We start from the raw sequence: 6000 nt of genomic DNA, 5'->3' as shown, positions 1-6000 counted from the left end.
AGAATGTAGGAGATTGTAGGCTCTAAACATTTCATGTATGATAGGAGGAAGGGGCAGACCCAGCTTTGCCCTGCCCTGGAACCCCAGCACTGCCCTGCCCTGGAACCCCATCCCCCCAGAGCCTCTATCCCAGCCCAGCAGTGCCTGCCAGTCCCTGGCACAGCACAGGCAATGCTCCACAGCCACCTCTGGAGGCCCCAGCCCAGCTCCTGAGGGACCAAATGACCCCAAGTCCCACCTGAGGCTCATTCATGCTTTGAGACACTCAAGGTGTTTAGGATACTTTAAGGATTTTCCTTTCCACACTGAGTGTCTGAGAGGTTTTTGTGCCATTCTGGCCACCAATTCTCTCCTCCAAGGAGTCCATGAGGAGCCTGTGTTGGAGAGGGACCTCAGTTGGACCCATGAATGCCTTGAGACACTTTGGGTGTTTCCACTGACTCTGACTCCTGGAAAGGTTTGTGCAATCTCCTCCCAGGCCCTGAGGTTCAAGGGCTCAGCTCCAAATGCACAGTGAGGCTCATTAGGATCAAGCAAGTCCTGACAAACCACGGCTCTGCCTTGATTTCCCTCTGCTCTAGTGCAGTTCATTAGAAGGGTTTCCTTTGACAGTTAAGGAGAAATACTTCAAAGAGCTTCTAGGAGATATGAATTCCTATTTTAAAGGGTGTCTTTTATTGCTGTTCTTATTACACAAGAGGTGATTGCAGCATTCAGTGACTGATATTGATGCAGGGATTCTCCTAAAGAGGTCTGGCCTGCTCAGAGCAGCTGTGCCTTGAGGTCTCACCCAGTGTGGAAAACCTTGCTCCACATTCCCCAAGCCCATCGTGTCTCTCCTCACTCACCTGGGACCTGCTTTGCTTGGAGAACTGGCTGCACACAGCCAAAGAGGAATTTTCCTTCTTTGATTTTTGAAGCCATCTAAAACTCCTGAGTTTCCCCATTGCAAACAGACACCCTCCTCAAGTGTGTGCCAAGCCCAAGGTGCCACCAAGAGCACTCCAGACCTGCCCTGCGCCAGCTGTGAGGGTGGATCATCATCCCAACCTGCAGTGGGCCATTGCAAGGGACTGTTGCCATGGACACTGCAGTGACCCCACTGCTGGCTTTGGGTGCCATGGCAACCCCCATCAGTTCAGGTTTCCTTGGAAACCAGCCCAAGGAGCCATTTCTGCAGCCAGGTTCCATGGCCACTTGCCTGCAGAGCTGTTGCTGCCCTGGGCTGCCATGGAAACCCTCAGGACAAAGCGGTGCCAGGGCTGTTCCAGGTACAATTGCAGTGACACTCCTTGGTGCCACCAGGTGCCATGGCAACGGCCACGGGACCCGTTCCTTGGTTTGGTGCCATGGCAACCAATGCCCAGACCCGTTGTGGTGGTTGGTGGCCATGGAAACCTGCCCAGGGCCCCTTGCTCAGGGCTGGTGTCAGTGCCCAGAGCCAGAGGGGATCCCTTGCTGGGGGCTCGTGCCATGGCCACCTGCCCTGTGCCGCGCTGGCCGGGCAGGCACCAGGAACCAGCAGCCAACGCCACTGCCAGGGCCAAAGGCCAGGTCAGCCAGACAGAAAGGGGCAGTGCTGGGCACTGTTTCCATGGCAACCGGCACTGGGGGTGACACCTGGGTCACCTGTGCTGGCAGTTGCCATGGAAACCCCTGGCAGGCACTGAGGGCACAGACACTGGCACTGAGACACTGCTGGGCCGGTGCTGAGCACAGGGCTGAGCACGCAGAGATGGTTTTGTTCTTGCTGAGCTGCAGCAGAGCCAAGGCCTGTCCTGCCCCTCGTCCAGCCACGCTGGGGAGGGGCTGGGGCTGCGGGGCAGCTTGGCAGGGGACACAGCCAGGACAGGTGACCCCAGCTGAGCCCGGGGATACCCCAGACCATAGGACATCATGCTCACTGTATGAAAGGGGGAACAAGGGGGAAGGGAGGAATTTTGGAGGGAGGGGTTTTGCCTTGCCAGGTAACACTCAGGCAAGAGGGGGCCCTGTTTCACCAGTGGGCAGGGTGACCAGCAAAGACACAGACACCAACTTAAGGAATTATGTCATTTATATCATTGCACAGATGCAAAGAATTACAACAGGATAAGCTCAGCAAAGCACATCATCCTTAGCAAAGAATTACAAAAGCAGCTCAGCAATCCATCCAGTCATTACTACCAAAGATTGCCTGCAGTGATTAAAGAAAGATCCATCAGCAGTTCCCCTCAGGCTTCATGATCACCCAGACCCACACATCAGCTGGGGAAGCCAAGGACTGCAGAGCCACTCCCAGACACTGGGAATTCCTGCAGGTGCCTCCACCTTTGCAGCCAAGGAGGCTCCAAGCCCACTGGGAGAGGACACAGCTTTTACACTGTTAAACAAACAAGCTGACATCACTGACAGTGTGGGAACACCTGGTTTCATTCTCCTCACTGCTTTCTCCCAAAGCCTGGCCAGGGCTCGAGGAGGAACCAAGGGAGTTGACTTTGATCCTTCAGCCCCAAACAAGGCCAGATGGGGCCTGGTCTGGTTCCTAAATACAAAAAGATAAATCCATGTTTTATCAAGGAACACATACACTGATCATGTTGTTAATAATGCTTCCTTAAGGAGTGGATACAAATATAACATTTGGTTGAAAGGTTCATCCAGAAATGAACTTTGCCGCAGGGCCAGTTCAGGCCTTGGTACTTTGATCAGTCCTCAGACCTACAACGAACTACAACCTTCATAACAAGTCTTTCAATAACATAGTTTAGATTTACATATTAGGCATAAAGGCATCTCCTCTTGTGCTTCAATTAAGTGCTGTTTAATTTCATTACTCTGAACTATTCACCTTCCTTTTAAAACATGCCTAAATAGTTGCTGTTATTCTCTGCTATTTATCAAATGCCTCTCTTTTCTCAAGACTGTCTCTTTTCACACAAGTCTCAATACTCCACTTCCCAGCACAAAGCCTCACAACAACTCTGTCATGGAATGTCAGAGTGCACACCAAGTGCACACGCTGCAGTGATGACAGGCACTGCCACAAATGCATTTCACAGCAGCCTCCAGTTTGGCAGACATGAAGCCAATCCCACCAAGAAGAATTTTCTTCTTTCTGACACTCTTCTGCTGCTCTTTGTATCAAGGGGATTCCTGACTGTTGGCCTTCAAACCCATCCCTGACAGCAGTGCAACATTCCTGTCCCATGCCAGCCCAGGCTCCTCCTTGGCCAGCAAGCAGATAATCCAAGGCCATGTGGTTCTGTGGAGTCCCCATTTGTGTTTGTTGGAGCTCACAGGATGTGCTATTGCACATTTTAACAGCATCATTTGCTGCTTCTGCTGATAATCCATTCAGCTGATTCATGCAAACTCCACAGGACGGGGCAGCACACATGGGGTACAGGAGGAACCAGAATCTTTTGCTTTCTGAAAGCCAAGGCACTCCTTGGGGGGAAAATGTTCTCTGGGCCCCAACTCTTCCTTGTGGTTGTGGCTGAAGGACCCGAAATGGTGGCCCTGCAGCCAAGAGTGGTGTGACACTGACACCGACCAGCTCCAGCACCCCAAGTTCTACTGACACTGGCAGGAATGGGAAAGCACAGAAATCCTCTCACACTGTGGCCTCTAGAACTAGAACAGGGTTTGGTTCCTCCTGAAGGGAAATCTTAGGGAATCCTGTCACACTGATCACTGTATTCCTGAGTTTTCTTTAACTGTCCCTTCACTGACAGTGACGAGTCAGAGCCCATGGACAGAGTTCTGGCCACCCCACAGGGTGGGCCCTCCAAGGGAACCCCATTCCTCCCAACTTCAGCTGAGAACACACCCAGCAATTGCTGACATGCAGTACTTTGGCTACCCTGAGCTTTACATTTCCATAACTAATCATTCCATTTTGATCACTAACCCCTTGGTCAAACACTAGAGGTGTTTGTGGCAGACAAAGATTCTGGCTGACCATCAAGGTACAACTTACAGACATCAGCAGTACTTTAGTGACACTGTTCCTCATTCTTTTTTCTCAATCTCATTGGAGTTAGGAACAATAATTCTGTTGTCCATGGAGCTGGTGCCTTTTTAATTCCAGAATAATGCCCCCAGGCCCTTTGCTGTTCAGCTTTACCATGTTGTCTGTGCCTAACAAGGCTTGGGGGGCCCTTTCCCCTCTGGCTGGAAGGGGGCCGGGTCCCAGTCCCTGAGGGGCACCCAGGCTCCTGGATGGAATTCCTGTGCAAGTCCCTCAGGGTCACAGCAGCCTTCACATGGAGCCCCGTGGATCAGAGCATTTTCCAAAGGGGCCCTTGGGGCAAACAGGGAGATTTGGTCTGGCAGGATGTGTGAAACAATATCCTGTCAGATCTACTTGTTCTCACACAGAACACTTATCCAGGGACACACTCCCATTGTTCCTGCCCAGGTTTCAGGACTCAGAGTTGTCTTTCCTAGGAGCTGCTCCTTCAGCTGCCTCGGGAGGGCCTTTTGGCCTCTGGACCCACACTCTGGCTCCATTATCAGGACTGCTGGATCCAAACCCTTTATCTCCACAAATGGTGATGATTGGAGGGGAAGGTTCTCTTTTCACAGTCTTTCTTAAAATTGCAATATCAATAATTGTGCTGCCCTGTCATGTGGTTGAATAATCCAATCTTGTTCACTACTGTTTAACAGAATTACTGAAATTTCTCCGTGACATTCTGCATCAATTCCTCCTGCCATGACATGAACACTTTGCAAGGCCAAGCTCCAAGTGAGCAGTGTCCAAAGCAAAGTGTCCTGGAGGAATCTGAATTCTGGTTTCAGTATTGACAGCTCTCATTTGCTCTGAATTTCTCCTAATTCATTCCAATGCATGAAGGCCCAGCCCTGCAGCCTCTGGGCTGGCCCTGCCAGGGGCCATCACAGCCAGAACAATTTCCCAGGCAGTCCAAGTCTCACTGCCCATGGCTGGATTTGCAAATTGGGTGCAGCCGTGCACAGCCAGGGGGTTTCCATTTCCCCAGTGAGCCATTGTTAAGGGCATGGAGCACATCTGGGAGATGGGTTCTCCACGGGCACAGGTTCCCATCTCCTCATTCTTTCAACTGCTCTTTTAACAAACCCTTAATCCATTCAACCAGTCCTGCAGCTTGTGGATAGTCTGGGACATGAAAACCCTGCAGGCTTCATCACTGTATTTTTCACAGGAACAGACAAAGCACTCTGCATCACAGTATCAGCAAACCCTGTAAAAAGAGCCAATTTCATCCCTTCCTCCTTTTCTCATTGTATACAACCTTACAAAGTTGACCACTGACATTAGGGTCCTGGCCAATTCTGTTCTGTAGGGTATTTAGTGTTACATCCCTGAGCTGCCAAAGCTTCAAATTAGTATTGTCACCACTATTTCACATTATTATTTTATGTAGACAGTGATATAGAAATATAGATATAGATAGATATAAGTACATAAATAAATAAATAAAATATGCAAATATACATATAGAAATGGATATTCTAAGGTCCTATTATAGTATATATATGTATATGGTTATTTGTTATATTAATATTTCACTTGCACAAGTGCATCTGAGACAAAGATTAAAACTTTCTTCTATTGCTCCATGTGGGAACATTCCAACAATAATTGTTCCTTCTGAAGGTGCTGTTTCCAATGTACTCTTAACAAATTCATCTTTGTCTGCCCAAACCCACAAGTTCTTTTCCTTTTCCACATGCAAGTTTTGGATGCATTTTAAGCCATCCAGGGGTTCAGCTTCTTTTAACTGGCTTCCCCACTGCTCACACAGTGCTCCAACCTCAGCCCACTCCAGAGCCAGGAACTCCAGGGAAGGGCTTCCCATCTGGGAATTCCTGATGGGACTGATTCCTCACATTTACACTGAACAAGTGACATTTTGTTGTCATCTGGCCAGACTGTGCCAGTTTTGTTTTGCCACTGGGCAAAATCAGCACCAAAGACACAGACTCCAACTGAAGGAATCAGTGTCATTTACTGCAGCTCAAAGCAGCAAAGAA

The sequence above is a fragment of the Fringilla coelebs genome, assembly GCF_963513975.1.
Source record: "Fringilla coelebs genome assembly, contig: SCAFFOLD_64, whole genome shotgun sequence".
In the NCBI taxonomy this organism is placed as follows: domain Eukaryota; kingdom Metazoa; phylum Chordata; class Aves; order Passeriformes; family Fringillidae; genus Fringilla; species Fringilla coelebs.
The sequence above is the reverse complement of the archived record's forward strand: the minus strand, read 5'-3'. Positions refer to the sequence as shown.